Source organism: Macrobrachium nipponense, chromosome 16 (assembly GCF_015104395.2).
Source record: "Macrobrachium nipponense isolate FS-2020 chromosome 16, ASM1510439v2, whole genome shotgun sequence".
Classification (NCBI taxonomy): domain Eukaryota; kingdom Metazoa; phylum Arthropoda; class Malacostraca; order Decapoda; family Palaemonidae; genus Macrobrachium; species Macrobrachium nipponense.
The window spans coordinates 64,725,956-64,740,476 of NC_087209.1; the positions used below are offsets into that span (position 1 = coordinate 64,725,956).

General features: G+C 35.4%; 1 long non-coding RNA gene across 2 annotated transcripts in view; it reads left to right on the top strand.

The window, feature by feature from the left end:
• LOC135195780 (uncharacterized) overlaps positions 1-5,377 on the top strand; it is a 19,384-nt gene extending 14,007 nt beyond the window's left edge. The window contains exons 1-4 of one of the 2 annotated variants that reach the window (XR_010310245.1): positions 2,599-2,663; positions 3,467-3,514; positions 3,634-3,787; positions 4,474-5,377. This is a non-coding gene — a long non-coding RNA (uncharacterized LOC135195780). Of the gene's footprint in view, positions 1-2,598; positions 2,664-3,466; positions 3,515-3,633; positions 3,788-4,473 lie in introns of those variants that run through there. The other variant, XR_010310244.1, reaches the window with a different exon arrangement.
• Positions 5,378-14,521: the final 9,144 nt, after the last annotated feature.

Consider the following 14,521-nt stretch of genomic DNA (forward strand, 5'->3'; position numbering starts at 1 on the left):
GCTAACTCGAGCGAATCCTGAGCTGAATCAAGTAACCACAAAATAAAGTTCGAGGTCGTCTCTACAAAAAAAAAAACTTCAAGGTCACCTCTTTCCAGCCACGCCTCTGAAATAGTGATGGAGTGTTTTTTAAAATGGGATGGGTGGGAACCACTTGAAAAAAACATGGAAGCCTAAGTTTGATCGTTATCTGGATGGGTCTGAACTTTGGGGTGAGGATAAAGGAAGTAGCATCACCTGACGAAGGCTGATTCAGAGACACAGCCGGTATCTTTGCACACTGACGCTTTAACATTACCCAAAGCCTCTCCCAGATTATGCTGTATAGTGCAAACAATAGAAGATCAAAAGTAGTTGGAAACTTTTTCTTCTCTCTGTATTCAAAAAATTAAATTTTGTTATTTATGAACAAAATCAACAAATATACCATAATATTCCTTGTAGATTAATATACTTAAATCTACTATGTATATACCATAGTAGATTCACATCAACCGTGCATCTGATGCCTAGGCCAGTCCCTTACGACGCTCCTGATTGGCTGTTGATAAGCCAATCTCAGGGGTGGAAACTCTCAGTCTCTCTCGAGATTTAACATAGGGAGAATGCATGTTCCACCTCTCCTGAGAAATATGTCTTCCTCAGGAGAGGTGGAACATACATCTTGCCTATGTGAACTCTCTCGAGAGACTGAGAGTTTCCAAGCCTGTGATTGGCTTATCAACAGCCAATCATGAGCGTTGTAAGGGACTGGCCTAGACCTCAGATTTACCGGTGATTTTCACACTTGGCTCTTTTGTAGCCCAGTGGTTAAGAAACTCGCCTCCCTAGTGAGCTGGTTCGGGCTCGATGCCAATGGGGGTGAAAGAGCTGTTTAAGCACGTTCCAGTAACACTCATTTATACCTGAAATTAATGAAGTTCTTTAAGCGGTTGCTACACGACTGTGGTGGCTAGCAGCGAGAGAGGAGGCGAGAGGATAGCCATTTCATCCGGAAAAAGAAAAAGGAAAAATTATATATATATATATATATATATATATATATATATATATATATATATATATATATATATGTATATATATATATATATATATTTATATATACGAAAATAAACTAAATATATTATATATATATATATATATATATATTATTATATATATATATATATATATATATATATATATATATATTATGTGTGTGTGTATGTGATTCATTCGCGCCGCAGAAACAAACTTAACCTTGAAAAGTCTACTATAATGTTGTTGCAGAACCTCCTCCTCCTCCTCCTTCTCGTTAGAACGCCGATCAACGAAGAGCGTGGGCTTACGTGTAAGCTTTACTGCCTTCAGGGTCAACAGGAGATGGAGGTGGATTCTTGCATCTTTCATGTCAGGTTTTTCTTCACCTTTTTTTTTTTTTACCCTTTTCTTATCACCCACACCCTTACCAGCGACCGCAAAGAAAAAAAACTGATTAGAACGAATAATTAGTCAGGTTGGTATTTTTTTTTGGGGTCAACGTTCTACACGTTATGAAGTATATGAATACACACACACACACACACACACACACACACACACACACACATATATATATATATGTTTATAAAATACATATACATATGACTGGTAAAAATGTTCTGTTACAACAGAATTCCATCTAATAAATACCACCTTTTCTGTAACTTTTCTCATTCACCTACCTGAAGAGGAAGACAGCAGTCTCTGCAATATAGTATTTTTCTCTCTATATTTTGGCGTTTTTATGGGTTCCTTTTATTAGACATATACATATATGTATTTATGTATGTATGTGTGTATGTGTGTGTGTGCTCGCGCGCAGAATGCACCCGTTTTAACTAAGTAACAATACTTGTTTTGATGTCCGATCCTAGGCGGTGTTTATCTACCTTCCAAATTTACGACCTACCCAACGCTGGACGGACTCTTCCTTTCAAGGTCCCCTGTTTTGCCCTGTACTGATTTTGAGGCGTGAAATGCGAGTGGTAGTATTGAGGAATGTAAGACGGCTGGTGTGAACCTCTGAACTCTGAAAAAACCAACAAAGTTGGCAATACTGTCAAGTTACTTTAATTTTGAAACTGATTTTGCGCCTTGGGATGTTAACGCTAATATTAAGTTTAGACCAATCTTTATTTATTCATCAACAGGCGAGAGAAGTCCTAACTTCTCTTTATCTTTTATTAGAGAAAATATACATTTTACAATTTTAACAGAATTACATTCAGAATTTTATCCTATGAGAGTATTATATTGTCTTTCTTGTAACAATACACAACCAGCTTAGATTCTACAGATCTTTTTTTAATATATTTTAATTATTACACACTTGAATTTACTATGTATATACATAACTTTTAAGTAAATCCAGACACCTTCAAGCTATCATCCAATCTCCCAGCAACGAGACAGGAAATATACAAAGGCAGCAGAATTACTGCCTGATATTTCTTTCCGCCAGGAAGCGCAATACTACGATGTTTTCCAGCATTGCGCAGACAACGTTGGCAACCGATGTTCCTCCGATGGGTGGGGTCAGTCAGCCCCTTTGGGTGGGGTAACCTTCCGTGCGGTCTATATATAATGAAAGATCGCCGATACATTTGCATAGCCTGGCCGTCTTCACTGGTGGATCTGCCGACGTGAGGGAGCTCTGCACGAACAGCATGCGCAGTTCTACATTCGCTTTGAAATCTTGTGTTTTGAATTTTGTGAAGTGCATTTTTCAATCATGCTATTCTTGCCTCCACCCACCTTGCTTCTTCTAACTTTGCGCTACTCTGGCTTTCTTGGGTTAAAGAGTATTTAAAAATGTGAAGTGGTTATATATACATCGATTGCTTGTGCTGTAACTGGGATACCAATCATCTACGGTTCGAAAGCCCCATTAAATCTTCATTTTTCCAGTATAGCTTCCCGCTAGATCTCTGTCTCTTCCATTCCTACAAGAACTCAAAACTAGGATGGCTGAAAGAGTCAGGGGAATCTCAGTTTCTATGAACGTCGTGCATTTTAAATGAAAGCCGAGTTGGCTACGGACAATCCCCTTGCCGTCGTACCATGATGCTGTCTAACTTCACGAGAGAATGCTACATTTTCCTTTTTTTTTCTTCTTTTTTTCCCCCATCATTCGGGTCTCAAGGCGAACAGCCGCCACCACCACGATTTCTCGGATCTTTTAAATCTAGTCGAATATATATATATATATATATATATATATATATATATATATATATATTTTTTATATATATGTGTATATTATATATATATATAATTAATATATATCATTAGTTATTGGGTTTTGCCACCATTTTTGGCCTCTTGTAAACATTAAAAGGAACCGCGGAATCTTTGTACATTTTTAATGATCACTAACAAAATAAAAAAACATATTTTTATATAAAAAATAAAACGATTACTTACATCTGTCTTCCCTTCTTTTCAGATTAAGACCATCTAAATTTTGCCACGTTTCAAGATGAACTTCAAAATAGTAAGTACAATAACGGTTGTTTTCTCCTTGATTCTTTATAATGGGAATTTGTAGTTCATTCTTGTGTAGTACAGATACTACACAAACTGACCCACTCCATTGTTACTCTCCACCTTCAGTTGTGGGTGGTGCTCCTCGTAGTGATGCTAGGACTAGCCTCAGTCGACGGACTTGTCAACCGGGAGCGCAGGAGACGCCCCGGGCAGAGACGAAGGGGAGCCACCCGCTACGGCACTCACCAGTTTGGCGCCAGAGGATACGAGCAACTGCCGAGTGAGTCTAGAGAGACTGCCGCCAGTTCATGTCGATTTGCACGCTTATTTTGCCTATTTATTCGCTAATTCGGTTTTTGCTTTAACGCTTGATTTATTTCTTAGTTTTCTCTCTCTGTCCTCGTCACCAGTTTACGTTCTCTCTCTCTCTCTCTCTCTGTATATATATATATATATATATATATATATATATATATATATATATATATATTATATCTATATATATATATAATATATCCACAATGCAGTCTTAACTTCTCAAGTCTTTGCTCTTTTTATTGGATACACTTGTCACTACAAACCGCCTTGAGCTCCACCTTCAAAGAAATTTGGAGAAATCATGATGGCTATTAAAATTTCATCTTTCAGTATGTTCTGGTAAAAAAATGACCAGTAGATTCTATGCACACACACACGCACAAATATATGTATATATATATATATATATAATATATATATATATATATATATATATATATATAGCTTAATTATCTTCCAATTTCTTTGAATATTTATGCATTTCCTATTTTCTCTCATCCAACATCGGCAGTGTATGATGAATAATATTCATTTGCTTTTCTTGTGAAGTTCTTGCCTTCATTAACGACTTTATAATAATAATAATAATAATAATAATAATAATAATAATAAAAATATTAATATACATTTTTTTTTTTTTACTTTCAGGGCAAGGATAACACCTCGTCCTCGTGTAGTGACCCAGGACTTCAACAAGGAGGGACATTGTCTCCTGCCGTGGAGTTTGCTGTTCGATGGCTCAGTGACTACGTCGCTCAGTGGTTCAGGAGCCATCGTGGGCAATTATGTAACGGCAATAGACCTACTCTATAACTTTTGGCCGGCGGTTTCAAATACCGACATGCGCTGAAGTAACGCATTTGTAGCGTAAGATATATATATATATATATATATATATATATATATATATATATATATATATATATATATATATATATATATATATATATATATTGAACAACTTAACGTAATTTCCTTTTTCTAATGTACATTGTTGCAGTTTTACACATCCCCTTCTGTTGTTCTTATTTATTATGATTTTTTTTAAATTTCCTTTTTAATCTTGTTATTATACTTTTCATGTTGGGCATTATCATGACTTTTTATGATTAATAACTTTGAGGGAAAATGTTGATGACTTGTTGATAGAAAAATCAATGTTTTAAGAAATAGAGTATAGTGTTTTTCAGTTGTGTAGACTGTTAAGTTACAAGATGTCACTATAGAATAGATTCCGTGACTTTGAACTGTAGGCCTATGTGGGATACAGTTCAAAATATTTGCGTGTTACCTCTAAACTGTTGCAATCCAAATCATGACGGCTGTTGTACCATTTGCTGCTTGCAACAGATCTCTATGTTTTGTTGCGAGTTTCAGCATGACTTTTTTTTTTTTACGAGATAAGGCCATGAAATATGTTTTGAACTCTTTTATTATTTTTTGTTGATTTTTCTCTTTTAGACGTTGTACATTTGTTTGTTTTTCTGTTTAGCTGTTATGTTAGCTTTGTTAAAATGCACGAACAATTAATAAAGAAAGGAATGAGACTAAATCCTTTTCGTTAAACCAAAACTTTCCCTTTTCACTTTCTGCTTTCACTCTCTCAGAGGTATAGAACCTAAGACAAAGGAAGACAAAAGAAAGGAATTAAAGCATTACATCTTATCTTGGAGCAGTATTTCGAGAGAGGGAGGATCCTCTATACTATGTTCTTACCCGAAGGCTAAATGATGCAAGTGTTAAAAGGAAAAAAATGTCTGGTGTAGCTGATAGACTTGACCCGACCCACCGACAGTGGCCTGTGGCTTTATAAATGGTATGATTAAAATGCTTCGTAAAAGATGAAAAAAAAGGACGTACGTAAACACTTTTGTAACAAACTGTGGGCACGTAAGCAACCTCGTCCTAAGAGACAATAGTTTGATGTGGTTAACAAAAAACGTCGGTGAAACCTTTTGGTACTAATAAACTCGGTCCAAAGTAAACCTGAAGTCTACAAAAGCTTTCCAAGACTCCGAAACCTAATGACGAAAATAAAGACAAAAACAAACAAATAAAAAATCATGAATAATCAGATGCTATAAGTCTACTCTGATTAGTTTCGTAAAAATAGCCTTTTGATTTCTACTAGTTGTTATGAGACTATTGATATTACAATAGATTCAGTAAAATATGACGTGAATACTTTGTTTCTTTTCCTTAATTCTTCCCTTTATCCCCTTTGCTATGACCTTTCATGAAAAGCATAAATGTAACATTTTGTATTACTAGACTAGAGAAGTGACTCATTTGATTGCATGCAGGCAAACTCGGAGTTAAGTAACCTGAGGCAAGGTCTGCGAGCAAAGCATCTCGATTCTGGAATCTTCAGATGACTTCATCACTTTGTGATTGTCATCTCTTATTTCTGAATTTTGCGTCATTTTGGTAAATTCTGACATTCTGCTCTCAAACGACAACTCCATTCAAGTTTATCTCCACCTTCCTACATTTTCCATCACGACTACTTACTCTTTTAACTTACACCCACCCAAATGGTCTGTAAAAATGAATGTCTCACAATATTTGGTTTCGTATACAGAATTCGATCCATTATTCTTGTCACATGAAAATTATTTGCACTCTCATGGTACTGACTGCTTAATACGCACATGCAATAATCCAAATGGAATGCAGTACAGTTTCGAAACGTAGTGTGGTATTTCAACACCAATAGCAGTCCACAAAGATCACAATGTTTGGTCACATAATAACCGCAGCCAGATTGCATGACAAAAAGGGAACAAACCTAAACATGGTGAGTTGTCAAAGATACGCAGCCTAAGGGCCTACCTAGTACATAATCTCTTCAAAGGAATACCAGGTCTACATTGCGCGCCATGTCGAAGCTACAAGGCTGCGTCTATGCCGGCGGTGGCTTGGCAGGTGCGTTCGGAAGCAGCCTCAAGCTTTAAAATTCAGATAGCACTGATTTCAGTGGAATTTGTCACATACCAAAGGTACTGGTTTCATAAAAGAGCAAGCTACGGCTGTTGGTGGGATCGAGCTCAAAATGCTGCCTTACAACCAAGTTGGATTGCCAACCGCACGTAGCTACTAGATCGTGTTTCCAAATATAAAGAGTAAGGAAATTTACCATATGATAAGACCACATGTTAAACCAAATGTTGAAGAAAATGATCCTCTTCTAGACTGGAGATTTATTCATATGGAAAAACATAAACGCCTCATTCATAGGAGTTGCAGAGAGAGAGACGTGATCTTTAAGTGTGTACTGTCGGCCAAAAAACTCTTGACAGAGTTTCATAATTTTTCGTTCACCTGCCTGACGCACGATTCATGCCTTATTTATCTATTTTTTTCAAAGATGGAAGAAATCATACGTAATGACGTTAAAAACAGTCATGATATCTTTAGAACATTATGTTATGTTATTGTGTAAAACTATTTTTAACATAGTGATGGATGTTATAATAGAGGAAGTAAGGGAGACAGTACCATGGAACATATTGTATGCGGATGATATTGTTCTGTGTGCAGAGAGCAGGGAAGATCTGGAAGTGAAATTGGAAAGATGGAGACAAGCACTGGAGGACAGAGGAATGAGAATAAGTAGATCCAAGACAGAATATATGTGTACCACCACTGAGGGGGATGATAGAGAAAGTATTCAGCTTGGTGGAGAGCAAATAAGGAGAGTTGATAAGTTTAAGTATTTGGGATCTTTTGTTAACGCTGGAGGAAGTATGGAAGAAGAAGTAAAACATCGGGTACAGGCAGGCTGGAACAACTGGAGAGCGGCCTCGGGAGTTCTTTGTGACAAAAGAGTGCCGCTTAGGTTAAAAGGAAAATTTCATAAGACGGTGGTAAGAACAGCAATGCTGTATGGTACGGAAACAGCAAGCATGAGAAAAGCAGAGCAGAAGAAGATGGATGTGGCAGAAATGAGAATGCTTAGGTGGATGTCTGGGGTAACAAGAGTGGATAGGATCAGAAATGACTACTTAAGGGGGTCAACTAAGGTGGTGGAAGTATCAAAGAAAGTGCAGGAGGGGAGGCTGAGATGGTATGGACACCTGTTGAGGAGAGATGAGGACCACGCTGGGAGACATACTATGGGGGTGGAGGTGCAAGGAAGAAGAAAAAGAGGGAGACCAAGAAAAAGATGGAAGGACTGTGTGAGAGAGGCTTAAAAGAGAAGGGAATTGATGAGGCAGAAGCACAAGATAGAAATAGATGGAAACGGCTCATCCGAAACGGCGACCCCATATAAAAATGGGAACAAGCTGGGAAGAAGAAGATTGTGTAAAACTATTTTCCATATAACAAAATTAACGAAAACGAAACGAAGTGATAAAAAACGTCATATCACAACCATAGATATACATTACCAAATAAATAGGAGACACCTATCACTAGTAGTATCGCATAAACATAGTCCTTAAATTATCATTTCAATATTAAGTTGAAGGTAGTTGAACTACTCCATTTGTTAAATTTTACAGAAAACATTGGAATCTCACAAAATGCTATCAAATTTAAAAGCAAAAAGAAAAAAAAAACGATATCCTAACAGTGTGAACCAGGCGACCTCACTCTATTGCTTTTGATGTTATGTGCACGGGAATCTAATGTCAATGTGTCATTTATCGGTCTAAGAAACATCCCTCGATAAGCGAGAGACAATTATTGCACTGCATTCGGTGCAAGTTCCTGTTGGAGAGATATCAAGAAAGCTTAATAAACCGGAGAGAATCATACATAGAAAAATCAAATTGTTTAAAGAACCGCAAAATTTAGAACATGGGCCTAGAGGTGGAACACCTCGAAGCACCACAAGAGAGGAAGACAATACATTTGTGAATTTTGAATTCTAGTGCCTCGTCACGACATTGCTGAACCAGGAATCATGACTAGCTCTACGCTCATGACTGGTGTCTGATGAATACTTTAGACGGAGAGGAAGAGAATTTTAAATCTACACTTGAAATCTTTGATAGGTGTCTAATGAATAAGTCTAATGAATAAGCAAACTTATCTTTGATGGATGAGAGATTCAGTTATGCTTACTCTTTTTGTTTTGTTTTTTATCGGTGGCCAGTGAATACCACGGATAGGGAGGGAAACAGTTTCAATGATGCATGCATTTTTTTTCTTCAAAAGCTAAAGAATACATTTTATTGGGAGATACTTAATTAACATCGGTCTAATCCTTCCATCACTCCTATACTCCACCTCCGTTCTCTTCTCCCTCTCAGGTTACTCGATCCGACGAACTCTTATCGCGTGAAAGCATCACTAATGATAACGGTTATTTGAAAATTCCCCGCACCGACAACTGACGCCTTAAAATGGATGTTTATAAAATATTTTCTGTTCAAAGAAACTTTATCTTTCATTCCCCAAAATATGTGCATACACTCGGGTTACACCCAATAGCCGTCAAAGAGCAACCCTTGATTAAAGCAGTAGGTTTCTCTTGAAGAAAAAAAAAACATGAAATAGACTTAAACGAGAACGTCACCTTTCATATTTCTTATCCTTTCAGCTACTTATAATATGCTTATGGTAGTAGGTCTAGGTATACATGTGAAACTAATTTGAATTAATTTCTATTTAGAAGAAATGAATAACTACAGAAAGATCAACCTAAGAAAGCTTTAATGAAAGTAAGCCTTTCTTAATGTATTCGTCAGTTTTGACTCACACAGCTTTCCAACGTGTCCAAATGAAACAGGATGATATGCAAGGAATTCGATAAAAAAATAAGACTGAATAAAGTCTGAGTTAATTAAGTTAACCAATTATAAAAAGGATAAGAAGAAAGGCGAACATGGCTAATAAAACAAGAATAACGGGAATAATCAAACAAAGCAGATTAATATAATATATATATATAATATATATATATATATATATAATATATATATATATATATATATATATATATATATATATATATATATATATATATATATAGTCGATTTACATAGAAATAGATGGAAACGGCTCATCCGAAACGGCGACCCCATATAAAAATGGGAACAAGCTGGGAAGAAGAAGAAGAAGATTGTCGAATTACATATTCATTAATATTACGTATCCGATAGAGTATACTGCTGAAAATAGACCTAGGCTAATTATGTGAGAAAATCAGAAGTCCAATTTAGGCCCACTAAATGTGTCATACAAATTATTTCATTGATCAAAGGACAAAATTAGTTTAATTAAGCATCGTTTTCAAGGAACGTTAACGCCTTGATGTATTATTTATCTGCTGTAGGAGACGAAATGACAACACCCCAATGCAGTATGATACGTTGAGTCAAGACTCGAGCGGCAGCAAAGCCAACTTCAAAATCCTTCGGTATGCTGTCACGAAGCTAGAGTTGAGAATAAAATTAGAAATCATGGACAAATCGGTATATATTTTCCTTACTTTGCAAAATAATTATCTTTAACATGTTGAATAAGTCTACTCAATTAATGTAATTTATTTCAAGTATAGCACCTTTGAAAGGAAATGTTATTTATTGTTAAGTAAATAATGTGGCACCTGCATGTGGCAATATTTCCATAACGAACAATGAATTAAGAAACTACCCCAATTCTTCGTTGGCACTCTGTACATGGTACTTTAGCAAGCAACCAAAGGCTCAATACTTTAAGCATTAAAAGTAGTGATAAATGTGACAATTGTTTAGAAACAGAATATATATTGCTTATATTCTATTTTTGTAAGTTTATTAAATCTACATTGAAATATTTCCAAAATGCACTATATTTTCGTTGTGAGACAACAGGGATAAATTCTTGAATACCATCATGTTCAGTTTAAAAAATAATACTAAGAAAGACCGAAATAGGGTTATGATAATGATAATTGGATATATATATATATATATATATATATATATATATATATATATATATATATATATATATATGTGTGTGTGTGTGTGCATTTGTGTGTGTGTGTTTGTGTGTGTATGCAGTTTGGATTAGTAAGAAAAACAAGTACACCAAAAAAGGAACGTGTGCCTTTGTAAAACGTACTCTGTCTTATGAGAGATGGTTGTTATAAAATTTATATAAAGAAAAAACATTGGCAACATCTATTATAAGGTAAACGTACTTGATTTTTATTTCTAATTATTTTTTAAATATTGTATGTATATTTAATTTTGTGATATTTGGAACATAATACTTATTATGTAATGAATAATATTTTTTCTAATAAAAGATAAAAAAAATCGTGTCGACTATTTACAATCACATATTGTATATACTACATTTTTATATATATATATATATATATATATATATATATATATATATATATATATATAAAATGTAGTATATACAATAATTATTAAATATTGTATGTATATTTAATTTTGTGTGATATTTGGAACATAATACTTATTATGTAATGAATAATATTTTTCTAATAAAAGATAAAAAAATCGTGTCGATCTATTTACAATCAGATATTGTATATACTACATTTTATTATATATATATATATATATATATATAATATATATATGTATAGACATATACATATAATAGATATAGATATAGATATATCTATTATATATATATATAGATATATATATATATATATATATATATATATATATATATTATATATGTATATATATATCACACTGCTTCCAATCGTCCAGTAGGTGATGTCGTGGCCTGAGTCATTGCAAAGGTTGGCAATGCTTACTGGTAAACTCGTGTTACTCGGTGTCTGGTACTGCAAAGTTTACTAAATACTCTCTATTTAAGACACCTGGTTCACAGAAAACATTACTCAACAGTGGTAACAAATAGGATATACTATTGGCGTTCCAGGCATGGTTTCATTAGGGTTACAAGCTTTAATTTCAGGCCCATGCTGAATTAAAAAAGCAAAAACTAAAATAGCCAAAGCGTTCTATTGTGGGCGAAAGCTCATGGAATGATTCCATCTCCAACCTTATTCAAACAGTTCATTGGAATTCTGGTCAAAACTTTGCACAGTCATGCTCAAATCTGAGGCGGCATGATTCTTATTGTATCGACCAAATTCTCAGACTATACCCCCGCTAAAAGCAAGCTTGTTTATATGCAAGAAAAGCTGTGTGTGTGTGTGTGTGTGTGTGTGTGTGTTTTATAGTCTTTCCGTTCCTTTACCAAACAAATAATTGGCTATTTCATACACGTGAAAACAATTCTAATCAAATTTTGACCTCTCGCTTTCGTGTTGAATAGCATTTACTCTTTGCAGTTATTCTCAACAAACATAGGCCTAGGCATAATTCTAATTTTGTCAATCTGAACCGGGAACATGGTTTATTTGCATTTGGAATGGAATGGAAGATTATTAGATGTGGTATATTCTCTTTAATTGATAGAATTATCCATATAAACCTATGATGCATTCGGTAATGTTTCTCTCTCTCTCTCTCTCCACATACCATATGCAGTTATTATTAACTACGCATAGGTCTAGGGCTAATTTCAATCTCATCACTCTTAGCCAGTCAGATATGGTTTACTTGCATTAGGAATCGAACGAAAGCTAAGTTTGCGCACTTCAGTTGATATGAAATTCATATAAGCCTATAGTTGATATATTTATCCACAATTTTAAATGCAACCAAAATCAAGATGTTAAATAAGCTGAATCAACAGTGGCGCTACCACGCAGAGGTAAACGTTGGTTCGGTATGGCATCATCCTTCAATTTTCATGCATTTGCAGGGCAATAATTAATGCTTGAGGTTTCTTGGATAATCGCTTTGTTGAAAATTAACCTAACACCCACTTCCTGCGCATTTAGAAATCATTAGAGAAACAGTAAAAGCTAACTTTTTACTTCCAACATTGTCCCTCCCTGTTAAAAGACTGTCCCTTTCTGTTACAGCATCCAGGAATAGCAAGTATCACCATGGCAATAACGTACTTAATTCAAAATTCCAAAAAAACTTAAGAACTGCAAATTCGTGAAAACAAGGGGAAGGCCTAGTTGACTGGTTTAAGCCAGCGGCTACCGATGAGGGCCTCTTGTGATGTCCTGCAATGGAAAGTTGAAAACTACGGGTAGAAACAATCAAATCGGACTATTTCAAACTTTCTTCGTGCATTTGCAAGCCATATTAATGTTAGAATAATTTATCATTACCATTACTTATATTTTAGCATTTGAACTGAGGTTTGAAGATGACATTTACTTGTCGAACGCATCGGAGATGAGTTTTGAAAATGTTCCGTAACTGTTTTCCCGAAAATTGTCTACATGTGATATTTTCTTACAGTTTTGAAATATATAACAGACATTTCACTGTTGCGAAACATATTGTAGCTTTATTGAGTGAAATAAACGTGTTTTCGCAAATGAAATAAGAGATAAGTATTGGGGATGTAAGTTGCCAGTTCGTGAATTTTGAACGATAAGACCATAGCTGTACAAGCATTAGGACACCGAACAAATGGTTGTTCTACACTTCATATCATAATATATATACTATATATATATATATATATATATATATATATTATATATATATATATATAATCAATGTAGCACGAAGGATCACGTGATTGGAAAGATCCTTAAATTCGCGGTAGATAGGTGAGTGGAAAACTGTGGGCTTGGAACTAATACAGATTTCTGCAAGGAATCCATAAAAGCAGATGGTTGTCATAGCAATTATGCATCAGTAGGCCTGCGCAAATGATTGATTCATATGTATGCAGCTAAAAAGGCAGTCGTGAACTCACCAGCCTGTTCGCACCGTGAGCCAAAGCCTGCACCAGCCGAATCGCCAGCCGATTGCCAGGTCGCAACCCACTTTGTGCTTGATTTGTCGAAACGTAAGCAGTCTAACTTTAATTTATTTATCACTAATAGGTCATTTGTCAAATGTAGTGTATACGTCTACCTCGCTCTCAATCTGTCGAAACGAAGCCTAGGCCTATGATGTGTCAGACCTACTTTGTTTTGCCAGCAAATTGGCGAACAGTTCCAAGTCTCTCTCTCTCTCTCTCTCTCTCTCTCTCTCTCTCTCTCTCTCTCTCTCTCTCTTCGTACCGATTTTAACGCTTGTCTACCTCCATTTTTGTTTGTACGGTAAGTTCTGAAAATTGCGGATTTGGAGGTTATTAGAATGCTCTCTCTCTCTCTCTCTCTCTCTCTCTCTCTCTCTCTCTCTCTCTCTCTCTCTCTCTCTCTCAAGTACTACCTATTTTCGTTTTTCTGTTACTGAATATTATTCTTTGCAACTGACAAGATAAAAATAAAAATAAAAGGATGTTGCCTCCTTTCAGGCGATAACCCTTGTCTGTTTGTAATCTCCAAATTCCACTCTTCGTTTAAAACCTCACCTTTCAGGTTAGTCCATGAGTATAGACCAGCATCGGGGTTAACCTTACAGAAAGCCATAGCACCGTGAACTTTCCTCCTTCAGATGGCTAGTCACAGAGTTGAGGTGGCCATCTTTTACATGTGAAGTTCAACGGCAGTAAGAACTAGGAAACAATATAGTGAATTAAAGATTGAAAGATCGTTAGGGTGTGGCGGATAAGGAATTCCCTCGTTGACAGACCTCATCGTTAGGATGGGCATAGCAGAGCCGGTGATAAAGTCACACGAAAAAGGTAGCAAAACAATCACATTTATGTCTAGGGAGAAAAGTTTATTTTT